Here is an 18,334-nt window from a genome sequence, read left to right as displayed (position 1 = left end):
AACTGTTCAGTGAGTTTGCAAATGATCCTTAGTATGCAGGTCAGATTCAAAAGCAAACAGTGTTTTTCGAAGTTTTCAAAGAATTTGTATTTTTTAGCACATTATTTTCCATTCATGCTTTTTTTTGGATCTTTTAATAAAGGTCGTGATATTTGTAGTTTTAGAGTTTGTGAGTTTAGTTGTGGTTTTTTTATAGCCCTCTAAAACCACTAAAATTCCATCTTTGATAAACAGGCCACCACATGGCCTTAGAACTAGAAACCTCTTGTTTACTGACTGTCACCACTGGGTTGATTGTTCTATCTTACCACTGGGCTATGAAAGCTGCCAGCAGTTTCTTTCTCCGCCTGCCTTTTGTACAACTTCCCTGCAGTCTAATTGGTTATTTGAGGTCAGCAAATTAGAGCAGCTTATGCCCTATTTAAGCACTTCCCGTACTTCATTTCCTGGACTGAGCATTAGGGTAGTTCTTGGCTTGAAAAAGAAACTTGCGCAGACTCACCCCCTTTGTTGATTTTAAGTATAGCTGGGGAAGGAACCTGGAGCATAGGGTACACACCAATCCAGCGAGGCTATAATTAAAGGTTCTATTCCCAAAACCATCAGGCTTTTGGGCTACAGCATCTAATCATGTTTTTATAACTAACAAATAAAGTACTACTTTTAATTTTAAATTTGGAGAGTGCAGCCTTTTCCTTCTTTTTACTCTGCCAGTTTTGGCTTGAGTACTGTGGCTTGCTCCTAGGTCTTTCTTGATCTTGTCCTCCCTTGCTTTAGTCCTGTTCCTGCTCCAGATCTTCTTTGGTTATGTTCTGTCCTGTTTTCATGCCATGACATCATGCAACAGTTCACTATTGGGTCCCTGCACATGATTTCATAAATGTGTTACAGAGATTGAAATGATTGATGCCTAATATGCATAGATGTACTAAAGTGCCAGTGTAGGCACCTCAAAATGTAAACAGATTTTTGGTCAGCAACCAAAAACAAACAATAACGTAGGGATAAAAATCCAATAAAATCATTAAAATCAAATCAAATCATGCAAATCAATAAACTAAAATAATTGATCCAACAAGTTGTGAAACCAGAAGGCTCAGGTTTTGACAGTGACCCAAAAGAAACCTACACTGACACCAAATTATCCTGTTAAGGTCAGACTCTGTCAAACTAGAATGATAATGGGCTGGAAAATCCAGGATAACAGAAAAAACAATTGATAACCTGTTTGGTGCCTTTTACTTATTTTAGCTCACACTTAAATTCTTACCTACTTATACCTGTACTAACACTTATACATATATATATATATATATATATATATATATATATATATATATATATATATATATATATATATATATATATATATATACACTCTCCAAGTGTGCACTTATACATATAATTTTATTTTGCCTTCACTATTTTTATATTACACTTTTTAAAAAAAAAAAAAATGGGTCTTGGTTTGGGCAATCACTCTCTCTCTTAAAAGCTGCAAGTTAGCAGCAGGGGAGGATCTAGCCTTCAGACTGAAACCAAGGTTCAGCAGACTTTTACTTCAATTAATGCTATGCAGATAGGCACAAGATCCTTTATACTATGACCAGAGGTAAACAAGTTAGGGACCGCCATATGGGGTTTACCTTGACGTGGTATGGTGGCTTATCAACTTTATGATCATAACTTTGTAACTAAAAAAACCCTGTCTTTGTGAGCACATGCACTTGCATATATACTGAATTACTTGGACAGGGGCCCGGGGAATGTGCACTGACCAATTTGGCCTAGTCGGTAGCACTTCCCTTATACTTTTATACATTTTTACTTAGCATTAGGTAGAGCTCCCACAGCCCCTCTTTGTATTTGATATGTAGCCTGAAGCTGTGGCTAAGCTTTATGTGGTTGTAGCACCCCCATACCCACCCAAATTAACTAATGGTGGTCCTATGTTTTTAACTGCACCAAGTAACACTTTTGACACCCATTCACATTTACTGCACCTATCACCACACTTTAAATAGTCTTTTACTTATTTTAGCTCACACTTATATTCTTACCTATTTATTCTTGTACTAACACTTATATATATATATATATATATATATATATATATATATATATATATATATATATATATATACACACTGTCCAAGTATGCACTTATTCATATAATTTTATTTTGCCTTCACTATTTTTATATTACACTTTTTTAAAAAAAAATGGTCGTTGGTTTTGGGCATTCACTCTCTCTTAAAAGCTGCAAGTTAGCAGCAGGGGGAGGATCTAGCCTTCAGACTGAAACCAAGGTTCAGCAGACTTTTACTTAAATTAATGCTACTATGCAGAGAGGCACAAGATCCTTTATACTATGACCAGAGGTAAGCACGTGCCTAGGGCGCAAAGCTAGGAGGGCGCCGGGCATGTACCGCCTCTGTCGCCTACCCCAAGTCCGGTTCCTTTCTCTGCCCGACTCTGCATTTTTTCCTCACTTAATTGCTCTTCTGCTCATGTGCATGCGAATTCACGCAGGCCCTGCCTAGGGCGCCTGCCCAGCGTGGCCCGGCACTGTGTGGTATGGTGGCTTATAAACTTTATGATCATAACTTTGTAACGAAAAAACTCTGTCTTTGTGAGCACATGCACTTGCATATAAATTGAATTACTTGTACCGGGGCCCAGGTGCACTGACCAATTTGGCATAGTCGGTAGCACTTCCTTTATATTTTAATACACTTTTACTTAGCATTAGGTAGAGCTCCCACAACCCCCTTTGTATTTGGTGCCTTTAAATAGGTGGGGAGGAGAAGGACATTAATATGTGGACATGTCAGCAACATCAAGAAACCAAGACCGGCACATGGACCAAACTGCAGGCCAAAAACACAGCGACTGACAGTACCTTGTTAGTTATCCTATCTAAGATATAATTAATTCTTATTCAAGGCAAAACAATCCTATTGGGTTTAATTAATGTTTAAATGATTTTTAGTAGACAAGGTATGGCAACCAAAATTACAGAAAGACCCCTTATCTGGAAAATTCCAGGTCCCAAGCAGTCTGGATAACCAGTCCCATACCTGTAGATAATTGCTTGGCAGGTAGATAGTTAAACATGTACATTGCTGCACAAACAATGCTATACAAAGATATGCATACATTAGAGTCCTGCAGCAGGTCGGGTACATGCAGGTACCCACGGGTTACCCGCAAAAAACTGCCGTACCCTGTGGGTTTCGGGTAGAGGTTCCTAGTGCAGGTATAGATGCGGGTCGGCGGTTTGTGGGTCGCAGGTCGGCCGCGGGTCTTCTCAATAGTGATTTTACAAATTTTTTCTAATCACGTCTACTTCCGATGATGTCGGAAGGTCAGAAATGGTGACTGCCAACCTTTATGGCTACTCTGCTATCTCAGGCCACGTACCAGGAAAGGGGACATTAAATGCAGTAGGGGAGAGGGCTCTTTGCAGGAGAGGCACTTTCTTGAACTGTTTGTCTTTACATTATTAATGTATTTTGCAGATTAGGAGACCTTAGTTTCCAAAGGGGAAATCCACTATTAGTCATCCATTTGTTGTTGAAGTACATAAATAGAACAGAATGAATTGAATCTGCTCTTACCTACATAAAAATTAGCGATTTGGTTAAAGGAACAGTAACACCAAAAAAGTGTTTTAAAGTAATGAAAATATCATGTAGTGTTGCCCTGCACTGGTAAAACTGATCTTTGCTTCAGAAACACTACTATAGTTCATATAAACAAGCTGCTGTGGAGCAATGGCAGAAATTGAAAAACGGCTATATGGCACAGGTTAACTAATGGATAACAGATAACACCATTAGACTGACAGAGCGTATCTTCTATCTACTGTGTAACTTGAGCTTTTTCTCCTTTGAATGGCTGCCCCATTGCTACACAGTAGCTTATTTATATAAACAATAGTAGTGTTTCTGAAGCAAACACAGCAGTTTTACCAGGGCACGGCAACACTGCATTATATTTTCATTAATTTAAAACACTTTTATTTTTTGACGTTACTGTTCCTTTAAGAACTTAGCCAAGGACTACTTTCTTGGATTGAGCAATTTATTAACCCTCAAGGCTCAGTTTTATGCAAAACTGTTGCAGAAAATGTGTGTTTCTGAATTGTTCTGTACAAACCTGAACTTTTAGGGTTCATAAATCTGCCCCTAAATTCTGCTGCACGTTGTTAGAAACTAACAGATAAGGCTATTAGCCACAGCACTGCTGATATAGCCAACCATTCTGCCAGTTCCCTTCCTGGTTCTACTTCATTCACATTGTAGATTTCTTCCTGCCATTTTTCATACTATTAGATTGCAGATGTCTAAGCAGTCTTATCTTATGTGTAAGATAATAATAATAATTTACTAGTAAGCAGTTATTTTAATCATTGCAGTGACCTTTTATGCAAATTTTCCAACCCAACCCACAGTAAATGTCTCGCACTAAATGAGTAACAGCTTCAAGTAGTGTCTGCAACGACATATTTCAAAATAGTGATGGAAATTTCCACCAACACAAACGGATTTATTTCTTTGTATCTGTATTCACCATGCCTTGCAGTAGAAATGAGACAACAACATTATTAAATATATAGATAACAATAAGTTTATGTTAGTACCTTACTTAAAATAGATAAAGCTATTTATCATGCAACAATTAATGCCTATGTAAATATCCTCATATACAACACAGTTTTTTCAGTTAAATATCTAAGCTCCTTAAGTTTTTTGTCCTACATAGTGCTGACACAATTACTTACTACTTAATAAAATACATTTACTTTCTCCCAGAAATATTCAAATTGCTTTATGGGGACTTGACTGAGTTATTTGATTGTTTATTATAAGATGCACATGCCCTTTATAAATACGCACTTATATTTTGGCAACCATCATTATGCAGTATATACAGGTTCATTATTAATTAAACCAATAATTGGTGAAATATTAAATTATAGAACAGCAAGTGTGGTCTAAATACCAAAAAAAATAAATTCGGACATTTAGGGGCACATTTACAAAGCTTGAGTGAAGGATTCGAATTAAAAAAACTTCGAATTTTGAAGTGTTTTTTGGGCTACTTCGACCATCGAATGGGCTACTTCGACCTTCGACTACTACTTCGACTTCGAATCGAACGATTCGAACTAAAAATCGTTCGACTATTCGACCATTCGATAATCGAAGTACTGTCTCTTTAAGAAAAACTTCGACCCCCTACTTCGGCAGCTAAAAGCTACCGAAGTCAATGTTAGCCTATGGGGAAGGTCCCCATAGGCTTGCCTGAGATTTTTTGATCGAAGGATATTCCTTCGATCGTTGTATTAAAATCATTCGAATCGTTCGATTCAAAGGATTTAATCGTTCGATCGAACGAATAATCCTTCGATCGTTCGATCGCAGGATTTGCGCTAAATCGTTCGACTTCGATATTCGAAGTCGAACGATTTTAGTTCCTAGTCGAATATTGAGGGTTAATTAACCCTCGATATTCGACCCTTGATGAATCGGCCCCATAGAAGTTTTTGTAATTTTTTTTTTGTTGCTAGAAATTGCTTGAAATTTTTTTTAGAGGTTTTCAATGTATTAGGATTAGGATTTTTTAGTCCAGAGTTCTGCGTAATTTCTCTTTTTTTATCCAGATTTTTTAATAAATCTCATGATATCCGTAGTTTTATAGATTGTGAGTTTGGTTGTGGTTTCAAAAATCACTAAAACCACGAAAATGAAACTGTTGAGAAATAGGCCCCCACGTAAAAGCAGAATGGGCAGATGCTGTTGCATTCGTCAAGAAGCCCTATAGTCTCACTAAGAAAAAAAAAATAACCCCAAAAATGGCACTTACCACATCAATTACTAATGATTTACAAATAATCATATTCTCTCTATCTTTGTTATAGAAAGCTATTCAACTAATTTTTAACCCAGTTTATGAATCACTGATTACCACCTCTGGGCAGAATATTTCACCAAGTTAATTTAGGCAGATACACACAGATTCGTTGAACAGGCAATAGTAAAAGAACCATATATTTTATTTTAAACAAAAGTAGAACAGCAAAGCCTTTTTTTTTTTTTTTTTACATTTATTATACCCCGAAGCTGAAAATAGTTTGAATCTGAAAATACTAAAACCTGTCAAAGTCATGTAGAAGTCAGTGGCAGAGGTCCTTTGAACCATATGAAGATGCTTATAGTCTTCATGATGGTTAAGTTTTTTTTGGTGGGTTTTGCTTTAATCAATTTGAGTATTTGAGTTTTTCACCCAGACTACACTCATTCGAGTTTTTTACATTCAAGTTTTTTCTTAAATTAGAAACCATTTTTCTAAAACTTGACTTTTGATAAATAACCCCCTAAAAGTTATTTGTGAAAACAATTGTTATTGATAGCAGCATTTGCTTAACTCCAGGTGTTACCTCCTGCAAAAGTCTTAGTCAAGCCAAGACAGGTTTGTTAATCAGGCTGTCTTACATTGTTTCAAACGCCTGAGCCATCAGGCCAGAGAATTAAAATGGAAAGACAAACACTGCTTTTAATAGCAATACATATACAAATAACTTAAAAACCATAGAAAATCTTTTTCTTTTATTAGGAAAAAAAAATTTGTTGTAGTTGACATTCGCTTTTTCATTGATGAGGACTGATATTTTAATCTATATTTGTTTCTTTTTTTCCAAACATGTTAGTAATCTTTCTTCTTCCATGTTTGCTGCTTATGCTCTTATTCATTCGCTCCAGATCTCTTATAAAAAAAAGTTTCCACTTTCCACTTTCTTTACTTTGCTTCTTTTTTTTTTTTACTTTTTCTTTGTCGGGTCTCCGTTTGTTCCTTGTTTCTGGTCTGTCTTCATTTCTTTCTGTGATACTTTGGTGGTCTGGATCATTATTGAAGGCTCCATTCATGATTTCCACTTCCTTAAGGCATGTGCTCACTTGGGGGATATTTAGTTAACTCAGAGTGCAAAAATCATGAAAAATTTGTGATTTTTTTTTTTATATATAAAATCAGACTTTAATTAAACCCTAAGGATGGAAAAGTCTGAATCTGAAAATCCGGCATCTCAGACCTGTCGAGGTAGCATATAAGTCAATGGGAGACGACCCAATGATTATTTGATGTGCGCTGGGTTTTGTGCAATACCCAAAGTTTTCAGGGGAAAAATCCGAAAAAAAACATGAAAATTGAAAATCGGATGAAAAAATCCAAAAAATTGTGAAAATCAAATCAAAGCAAGACCGCCATAGAAGATCAAGAAGAAGAGGGCAGAGTGGCACTCCTGAGGCTGGTGCACTTTTTAAGAGAACAGAAGCACCATTATGGGGTATCACATAGTGGTTATAGTCATTGGAGAGCGCTTAGTATTTGGGGGCCCCCAGTGCTTATCCCTTTTCTTATTTTTTTTTAAGAGGAACAGTCATTACTACAAGCATGCAGACATCTATTAAAGAATGTTTGATAATTACTTTCAGCATATGTATTTTGTTATTTTATTCTTGTAGTTGTTTATGGTTATAGTAGTTTAGGTAGAAAAATTATTTGTGTGCTATCTTAAGTGGAAATTCATGATTTATGTCAAAATCAACCTTTAATACAAAGTGAAATCTGAATGTGTGTTAGAAACAAATCCTTAAGTTGAGAGACAAAGATATAATTATATATTAAAACAACTTCAAGAAAAATAATAAAGACTATGTAAAAAATATCATTTATCCATTATAGGATAGATGATTATTTGTAAAAACAATTAATCATTAAGTATTCTTAGTTGAAACAGGGTTGTGGGTTGTTAAAATTCAGTTATATTCTTTATATTTACTGCTTCAGAAAGTTTGCCTTTTTGTGGGGAAATGAGTTCAAAATAATTTTGCATTAGCTCTGCACAAAGCATATAGCTGCTAATGAGTTTCTAGTTCCATAAGTTAAGTGGTTTCCTGTCCTCTTTCATAAGTGTCACAAGGCAAGCAGAGGGAGCTAATCAGGTACTGTAAGCAAGTTTTTGCTCTAAACTTTTGTCTTATCTAGTGAAATCTATGTGAGTGGAAACAGAAAGGCTTTTTTTTATGTCCAGTATTTTTATTATTTCAATAAAAACGTAACTTGTTTAAATTTATTACCATGTTTTAATCTTCTGAAAAACAATATAATATTTTTTTATTGATTTAATTTGGGTTCTATGAATAATTATGTTTTTTAGGCAAAGTTTATGGCAGGGTAGTATTTGTATCATTTGTTGTCATAAACAATTCAACCAAGCAATACAAATAATTAGTGAGTTAGTTGCAAAAATCAGAAAATTGCATCTGTAAAAAAAAATGTTAACCGAACAAGAACATTTCTGTTGTGTTGTGTGTGTGTGTATTTTAATTGTTCTCAATTTTAAATTGAGAAATGTTCTTCTGTGGTAGTCTAGAGGAAGAAGGGAATACTGTAATAAAACTGGATATAAATAACGAACTTATTAAACAGCACAATATCTCATTAGTAGAAGCAACACACTATATCTCTTTCTATTTATGAATATTAAAATGACCACTATAATATATGAAGTAATTATTACTTTTCTAAAAGATTATGCACTTAAAATGGTGATCCAAATGAAAAAAAATCCCTTATATCGAGCAATCTGGATAATAGATCCCTACACATTACATTTGAAAATTATATTATATAAAATGTTATAATAGTGCTAATTTAATTATCTGAGATGTGTATTGAGTTATACTAAGAGTAAAATGGCAAATTTTAAAGATATAAAATTATGGTTAAAAAAGAACATGCAAAATATATCTCACATATACTTCACCTGAGATGCCATTCATCTGTAAATTTTGTACTTGCAAATACTGGCAATGAGACTTTCTTGCATTGGCTGTACAGCCCAAATATATTATGAATTACTGTAGTATATATTGCCAAGCAAATACATGTTACTTGGGTTCTATGAATAATTATGTTTTTAGGCAAGATTTATGGCAGGGTAGTATTTGCATCATTTGTTGTCATAAACAATTCAACCAAGCAATACAAATAATAAGTAAGTTAGTTGCAAAAATCAGAAAATTGCATCTGTAAAAAAAAATGTTAATCGACCAAGAACATATCTGTTGTGTTGTGTGTATATTTTAATTGTTCTCAGTTTTATGTTAATAAGCACCCATTATTTCCAAAATGCTGTGAAACATTTTTATTTGTATCTAGTGTTCTTCTGTGACAGTCTGGAGGAAGAAGGGGATGCTGTAATAAAACTGGATATAAATTATGAACTTATTAACAGCACAATATTTCATTAGTAGAAGCAACATACTATGGGGGTTAGTTATTAAAGTCCGAATTTATCTCAATACTTTCTGCTACAAACTCCGATCAAATCCGCTCTGGGTTTTTAAGCTTATTTATTATTCAATTTTCCCGACAATTTGCTTTGCAGGAAAAAATCAGATTTTCACGAATTTTACGATTTTTTCGGAATTTTAACCTGAAAACTCTGAAAACTTCGGGGTATTGCACGAAACCCAGCGCACATGAAAAAATCATTGGGACTTCTCCCATTGACTTATATGCAACCTCGACAGGTCTGAGATGCCGGATTTTCAGATTCAGACTTTTCCATCCTCAGGGTTTAATAAATTCCAAAAAATTCGGGATTTTTTAAAAGCCTGACTTTATAAAAAAAAAATCATGAATTTTTCCTGATTTTTGTATTCAGAGTTTAGTAAATAACCCCCTAAATCTCTTTCTATTTATGAATATTAAAATGACCACTATAATATATGAAGTAATTATTACTTCTCTAAAGGAAAATGCACTTAAAGGAGAAACAAACCCTTGCTACTAAAATCCCCTACCCCTGTACCCTACATAGACCCCCCTCCCTGCTCCCTCCCTGCCTTGGTGGTACCTTTGCTAAATGTCTCTAACTCTTTACGCACCCCTCAGTGCAGATTCTGTCCAGCGGAGTTCATGGGCGCCATTTGACATTGTTTTTTAAATCATGGATGCCAGGTCCTCCAGGCTAAAAAGAAGAATGACTTTTTTTATCAATGCACATTTCAAAAACTAGCATCCATGATGGTATGGGGGGGAATTAGCTCAAAATACAAATGCCCTACCTGCCAACCATTAAGACTAGAGGAACAGAACTTTCATTTGAAGTTGCATTGGTGATTCTTCACAGTGAGGTTGTGGAATGAATGCACAGATTGTTCTGTCATTGTTAGTGCACACATATCACTTCTGCATCTATTAGTGCCTCTTAAAGGACACCTATCACAGCCAAAATCAAACTCATATTAACAATCTGACCAATATAACCTAAACACGTTTAATCAGACTACATATATATAGTTTTTTGAAAAAAACTGCAGGTTTTAAAAAATCCCTAAAAAATCCCTAACTTTGTCAAATGGGTTCTTTCACTGAGGGAGTCCATACTGAGACTATAACATGCAAATTTCAGGAGCATGCTCAGATTGTAGCACTGCCTTTAGTATCCTACCCAGAATGCCTTGTTTTAGTAAACTCCTCCACTAGAAGTATCACAAGATTTCCCTATCTTGTCCCCTGCTGCTGATGTTATTATGCAAATGAAGGGCACACACTAACTTCCAGAAGGTGGCAGCACTACTGAACAGCAGCTAACACAAAGGGTTGATAAGCAACCAAGCAATTTAAACTGAGCATGTGCGAGATTTCAGAGCTACATTTGGCTGGGAAGATATAGATAGGAGGAGCCAGTGAAATCCAAGATGCCTGCCTCAGCTAGAACTGCAGTGGAGATAGGGGAGATCTTGCAGAAGGTATAGTGAGCTGATGATTTACATTATACAAACAATTCTAACTGTTTTAAAAATCAGATTTCTTGAACTTTCACATAGTGTATTTACTTAGTAAATGATTTTAGTTATGATTGGTGCCCTTTAAGGACCATCTATACCCCCAAGTTTGTCATAGTCCAGATGTTTGGGAGGGCCATACAGGTTGCAGTATCAGTTTAGATATATTTGTTTAAACATTTACTATGACAGTTATTAATAGTTATTTTCTATTACAGTTGTGGGGCATTTTAAAAATCCCCTCTTATAATTTATTTAAAGCAGATATGGACTTTTCACTATGGCAAAAATTATACTTTTTATTCTAATAACATATTTATAAAGATTCTGAAGCAATTTAATTAATGACAATATTTATCAAGCAGATTATAAGGATTCATAGAAAACGTATGTAGAGGCTCAAGGTGGTTGTTAAACATAATATAACATTTTGCTTAATGACAGCAAAGATAACGGGATAGTTCAAAGTGCAATGAATAAGGCTCCCTTGCCCACTTGTTGTGTTGTTGTGACTGGGGGGGGGGGTAGTCCATTACCAGTCCACTTGTAATTTTCCTTATGTATCTTAACCTTCTGACTGTCAGGAAAACTTTCCTGATAGTCAAGAAAGTTTTTTAGAACCTTTTTATCTGCTGGTTTAAAAAACGCAGGTTGGGATAGCACAGTGAGAAATTAGTTTGGGGAATATTTTTCCACCACCAAAGTTGTAGCTCAACTCGATCACAGATTGTGCATGTACATTTTCCCAATTTGAGATTATGCCATATTTAAAAAAGCGATTATGGTCAATTGCAATGCAAATACTAATTTCACAATTATGCTTGCACTTTAAATACACCAATCTTGTCTAGCTTTCTAAATACAAACATGTGCAGGGCAAATATGTTCACTGTGCATTCTGTACTGCATGAAGTTTATAAATGAGCCCCAGTGTGTCACATAAGCCTAAAGGAAACCACAAATGCCAAAACTGTTACAAACATACCAATATGAATAACAGCAACACACCACAAATTTTAGATTACCGCTCCTAGATAAAAAAGTTGGATTAGGAAATGGTCTTACAGCACCACCTATAGTAGTGTATATATATTATATTTACAGTTTTGTATTGTGAGTAGTGCAGTGAAAACTCTGATGAATTTTACACTGTTTTTTTTGTGGTTCCACCTATTTATCATACATTTCAATGAGTGCTATCAGATGTATATTTTGCCATGGTCTGTAAATATTCAATTCATGTAAGTGTGCACCTCATACAGCCATGTACAAATCACTTACTGTTTTAGGGTTGTGCACATGCCCCCCCCATAGTGTAACATTAAAGCTACAGTAAATAGTAAACAGTAAATAATATATTTCTGACTTCTGTGCTATATCCTTTGAGTATTTGAATAATAAGTTGCTTTAACAAATTTCCATAATTTTACACAACCTTAATGTTACTCAATTCTGCATGTATTCCCATACCCAGGCCAAACAATATTGGGAAGCAGCCTTGTCAGACCAAAATTTCAGACAGAATAGTGCCAAGCACCACAATGCATCCCACCTTAAAAGGTAAGTTGTAGGGTTTTTTTTTACAATTTTGTAGCTTTTATGACTATGGTGAGGGTATTGTAAGTAATGTATCAGTGTTTGCAGATGACAAAAAACTATCCAGCCTAGTTAATTCCATCCAGGTTGCGGCAGGATCTTGACAAACTGGCAAACTAGGCAGCTAAGTAGCAGATGACAATCAATGTTGATAAATGTAAAGTCATGCACCTGGAATGTAAAAATACCAAAGCCATTTATACCCTTAATGGGACTAAGCAAATCCATAATGGAAAAGGACCTCTGAGTCCTTGTAGATAATAAACTTGGATGTAGCAAGCAATGCAAGTCAGCAGCATCAAGGACAAATAAGGTATTGAGCTGTATAGATTTGCAAGAGGAGGGGTTATTCTTCCACTGTACAGAGCACAGGTAAGGACCCATCTAGAATATTCCATACAGTTTTCATCTCCAGCACTCAAAGAGGACATTAATGAATTAGAGAGGGTGCAGAGAAGGGCAACAAAGCTGGTGGAAAGTAAGGATAATCTTAGCTATGAGGAAAGACTGGGCAAGTTGGGGTTGTTCACACTGGAGAAGAAGTGCTTAAGGGGTGATATGATAACTATTTATAAATATATATGGGGATCATATAATAATCTCTCTAATGTTTTATTTACCAGTAGGATGTTCCAGCTGACACAAGGTCACCCATTCCGATGAAATGAGGTTCTGTCTAAATAATCAGAAGGGGTTTTTTTACAGTGAGAGCTGTCAAGATGTGGAATTCTCTCCCTGAATCAGTTGTATTGGCTGATAAATTAGATAACTTTAAGAAGGGGTCGGATGACTTTTTAGCAAGTGAGGGAATACAGGGTTTTGAAAGATAGCTCGTAGTACAAGTTGATCCAGGGACTGGTCTGATTTTGGAGTCAGGAAGGATTTTTTTCCAATTTGGAGAGGCTTCAAATAGGGTTTTTAGCCTTTCTCTGGATTAAACAGTTAGACAGGTTATATATATAGACTTAAAAGTTTGAACATGATGGATGTGTCTTTTTTTCAACCTAACTTACTATGTTACTATGTTGCACAGTTGTAATGAACAGTTGAAGGCCTCTCTAATGATAATTTAAATTGTAATACTAAGGGCCAAATTTATTAAAATTAGTAGTTTTTTTATGCAAAATAGGTGAAAATGTTTTCACATTTGAGTTTTCCTAACTGATATTTTTTTACATTTAGCAATAAATGTAAAATAAATGTAAACATTTGGCAACTAAACCTACTGAGCAGTTATAGAATGGCAGTTGTATTTTTAGTCAAATATTTAAAAAATAATGAAACATAGTGATTTTCTTTGTGATTAACTTAATGTGATCAATTTCCTTCCCACAACTTAATGTGATTGAGTTTTGATTTATTATTTCATGGAAATATGCTACTGATGGAGAAATAAGAAATCAAGTTTAGAAAAGACTAAACTTTAATAAATTAATAAATCAGTCTCCCTGAGGCCAGAGTGACTGTGATTGCATTCCTCTAGCCTGTATGCCTGTATTTGCCTTTTTGCAGTGCTGATCTGCAAGGATCCAAGGATTCAGTAACTGCACAGACCTTGTACTTTGGCTAAAATAATTGCTGGACTGTTGGGACAGTCTCATTTTTGATACAGGTTCCATTATAAACCCATAGTAGTTTAACAATTCAGTGGGCAAATTAGCCTAACTGATTTTTCTAATTGACAAGCCTTCAGGCCTAGGTTTATAATTATTTATTAATTATATTATCATATATGATATAGCATTAACATTACAAATATGTGCAATCCTAATGAGAAAAAATGCAATTTGTATGACAATTTTTTTGTGTGAAGCTGAATGGAACAATACTATTAAACTTCAATAAAAATAAAGATTATTAAAAAAAAACTATATTATCATTATTAATTTCCCTGCCAATATTATAAAATGTAATGCACTTGATAAATTATTTTTTTTGTATTCCATTTTTATGTAATACTGTTTGTGTTCTCCAAATACATTGCACAATGCCAAAGAATATTGATGCTGAGTGGGTGCTATTATAATAATAATATTTTTTTTCCAATAGGATTTGAAATATGATACAAACATACAAGACACTGATGATGTGTTCATTCAAGACCTGCATCTACATTCGTCCATGAAACAATCTCTACTACATTAATACAGCATTTTAACTGCTGTTATCAAGAAGACATTTACTTGTGGCTCATAATATGTACTTTGGGACAACATCCGAATCTATTGAATAGGGAGCAGGTAACAACCATAATATTTCTTATATCCTGTTTTCCTGCATTCTCATATGGTACACTACTGAAGGCACTACTGTCACAAACATAATATTTTCCATTTCATAAATAGAACATTTTTGTTGTCAGAGAATGGCATGTCAAAATGTGTGCAATTATAACATAAACCTAGAAAGAAAAAAAACAACAGAGAATTGGAGAAATACAAGTATAGTATCCTTATCTGGAAACCAATTATTCTGAAAGCTCAAAATCATGGGAATGCCATTTCTCACAGACTATAATATAATCAAATAACCTTTTTCAAACATTTAAAAACACTTTATAAAAATGATTTAATTTTTGTTTTGTAAAAATAAACATATCTTGTACTTGATCCCAACTTAGATATAATTCATCCTTATTGGAGGCAAAACAATCCTACTGGGTTTTATTAATGATTAAATAATTTTTAAGTAGGCTAAGGTATGGAGATCCAAATTACAGAAAGAACCCTTGTCTGGAAAACCCCAGGTCCCACACTTGTATCATCAAAGCATATGAAAAATTTGTAAGTGTGTGGCTAGCAATAATAAATGGACTACAGAAAAAAGGAATATTTTCAGATATAGAACATGTATGGGATCCATTACCTGGAAACCCATTATCCAGAAAGCTCCCAATTACGGAATGTCTCACATAGACTCAATTTTAGCCAAATAATCCAAATTTTTCAAAATTAGCTTTTTTCTTTGTAATAATAAAACAGTACAAAAGAATGCGGAGCTGATATACAGCTAGTTACATTTATGGACACTGCAGGTTTCGAAAGGCATAAACATATGTAACAACACACTGAAGCCAGAGGGACACTTATGTAACAGAGTATCCACCCTATACTTCAAAGCAAACCAGTTCAGTGTCTAGTGCAAACAATGTATCAAGTGTTTAAAACGTAACATTTGATCCAATTATTTAAAAGTTGAAAAGTGCTCCAAAACCACACACCCACTGCTGTTTGAACCTCTCAGCAGTGCTGGACATCTGTCCATAAAAACAATTAATTAAAAACTGCAGATGGTGGACCAGTGAGCGAAGTGAAAGCTTGAATGCGAAACCCTATGGGGTCAAATATGCATTAAGCTAAAAGGTAGCATCACCCGCTCCCACCCTTCCGTTTTCAGCCCCAGTATGCCAATGCTACCTAACTACGTAGGGACAGGGTGGAAGCTAGACTCCCCACCGTCCACCATGCCGCCCAACGCGTTTCGCCGACTAGATCGGCTTCTTCAGGGGCATTAGTGGCGAGCGCTCCTCGTCCGAAAGTTTAAATAGAGAGTCGTTACTCATTTGCTCGCGTCTTGCGAGATTTCGCACACCGCCACTTCCGGGTCTGTGACGTGGCGAAAGAAAGATTTGACAGACCGCGAGCTTCCGGGCACATGTGATGAGGCGGCAAGGGAGGGCAAGACTAATGATGTGTCTGTAGGTGCCAAGAACAGCGTTATTGTCCCTGTAGGACAATAACGCTGTTCTTGGCACCTACAGTTATCACATGCGCAAAAAGCAAAATTGAAGCAAGATCTGGCAGACACATCATTAGTCTTGCCCTCCTATATATTTTTAGTGCAAATCCAATATTTATTAAATATACTGTGTGTGTGTGTGTGTGTGTGTGTGTGTGTGTGTGTGTGTGTGTGTGTGTGTGTGTGTGTGTGTGTGTGTGTGTGTGTGTGTGTGTGTGTGTGTGTGTGTGTGTGTGTGTGTGTGTGTGTGTGTGTGTGTGTGTGTGTGTGTGTGTGTGTGTGTGTGTGTGTGTGTGTGTGTGTGTGTGTGTGTGTGTGTGTGTGTGTGTGTGTGTGTGTGTGTGTGTGTGTGTGTGTGTGTTTTTTTTTTTTTTTTGATTGTTCATTAACTGACTTTGGAATGTTGTAACTTAGAAACTGTTTCGGATCAAGCAGTTGTCTGTTTCATGTTTCCTTTGAGAGGTCAGATACCATCTTGTCAGTAGTTTGAATATTGTTCCTGTCCTTTGGACTTGTTTCTAGGCCTACAGCAAGACAAAGAATAAATACAATGCTGTTGATTCCTGAGGGAAATTATATAAAAAGAGAAAGATCTAAAAAAAATAAATGATATATAGAGAGAGAGAGAGAGAGAGAGAGAGAGAGAGAGAGAGACAGAGAGAGAGAGAGAGAGAGAAGAGAGAGAAGTTCTAATGTCATTGTTATGACCCAGGCAGATATTAAGTGGTTTTTAAACTTACATTTATCCCAGACTAGTACCATTTTAAAAAATAAAAAGTGGTACCCACCAATTAAAATGGCCCCACCAGGAAAGCACAGGCATAAAGCTTGATTATATATCAGGGGCGTTTCTGCCATGACGCAAGATGAGCACCTTGCCTCAGGCGATGATTCCCCTGAAGTTACCAGGGGAAAGAAAAAAAGACGGTCCTGGTAACTTTATATGTTGAATTTCTGGTTATTTAACTGGAAATACGTCTTTTCTAGCACCCCCAGACCCCCGCCCGTGTTAAAGTAAGTGCGAGGGGCGGGGGCAGCATTGCAAACGCTGTCTCAGGCAACATTAATACCTATACGCCCTTTGTTATCTAAGCCTTAGTTTTTCTTAAGATCTTTCTCTTTCTTTCTATCTGATCCTCTCTCTCTGCCAGGATTTACTGCCAACAGTAAATTGTACAACTTAGTATATCAGTTTTATAACTGCTTTATACGGGACGATCAAACATGCTTGTGACAGACAAATTATTAAAGGGGTTGTTCATTTTAAACTTAGTTAAATTTAACTTAATATGATGTAGAGAGTGATATTCTAATATTATTTGCAATTTTATTCATTTTTTATTACTTGTGGTTTTTACTTTATTTAAGTTTTTATTCAGCAGCTTTCCAGGTTCCAGTTTCAGCAATCTAGTTCAAAGGTTCCAAATTACCCTAGCAACCATATAAAGACGAGTAATAAAAAGTAGCAATAACAATATATTTTTAGCCTTACAGAGCATTTGTTTTTTTTATATAGCAAATAATTTAAAAACCATAAAAAAGAAAAAATGAAGGCCAATTGAAAGTCCCCTAAAATTAACCATTCTATAACATACTAAGGGACACATTTACTTAGCTCGAGTGAAGGATTAGAATGAAAAATACTTCGAATTTTGAAGTATTTTTTTGGCTACTTCAACCATTGAATTGGCTACTTCGACCTTCAACTTTGAGTCGAACGATTCGAACTAAAAATCGTTCGACTATTCAACCATTCGATAGTCGAAGTACTGTCTCTTTAAAAAAACTTTGACCACCTACTTCGCCACCTAAAACCTACCGAGCATCAATGTTAGCCTAGGGGGAAGGTCCCCATAGGCTTTCTAGCCAATTTGGAATCGAAGGAAAATCGTTCGATCGATGGATTAAAATCCTTCGAATCGTTCGATTTGAAGGATTTAATCATTCGATCAAACGATTTTTTTCCTTTGATCGTTCGATCGCAGGAAATGTGGTAAATCCAATATTGGAAGTCGAAGGATTTTACTTCGACGGTCGAATATCGAGGGTTAATTAACCCTCGATATTCGACCCTAAGTAAATGTGCCCCTAAATGTTAACTTAAAGGTGAACCGCCACTTTAACATATTAATGTATTA

General features: G+C 35.5%; 1 protein-coding gene across 3 annotated transcripts in view; it reads left to right on the top strand.

Annotated features, from left to right (window-relative positions):
* The window catches only part of LOC121393680 (C-C chemokine receptor type 6-like), a 72,322-nt gene that overhangs the window by 52,518 nt on the left and 1,470 nt on the right, over positions 1-18,334 (top strand). For 2 of the 3 annotated variants that reach the window (XM_041562811.1, XM_041562810.1), the window contains 2 exons: positions 12,337-12,422; positions 14,508-14,698. The gene's annotated coding sequence lies outside the window, so the exon portion shown is untranslated. Of the gene's footprint in view, positions 1-12,336; positions 12,423-14,507; positions 14,699-18,334 lie in introns of those variants that run through there. The other variant, XM_041562809.1, reaches the window with a different exon arrangement.

Source organism: Xenopus laevis, chromosome 5L (assembly GCF_017654675.1).
Source record: "Xenopus laevis strain J_2021 chromosome 5L, Xenopus_laevis_v10.1, whole genome shotgun sequence".
Lineage (NCBI taxonomy): Eukaryota > Metazoa > Chordata > Amphibia > Anura > Pipidae > Xenopus > Xenopus laevis.
Note: the sequence above shows the minus strand (reverse complement) of the source record. Positions and strands in the feature narration are given on the sequence as shown.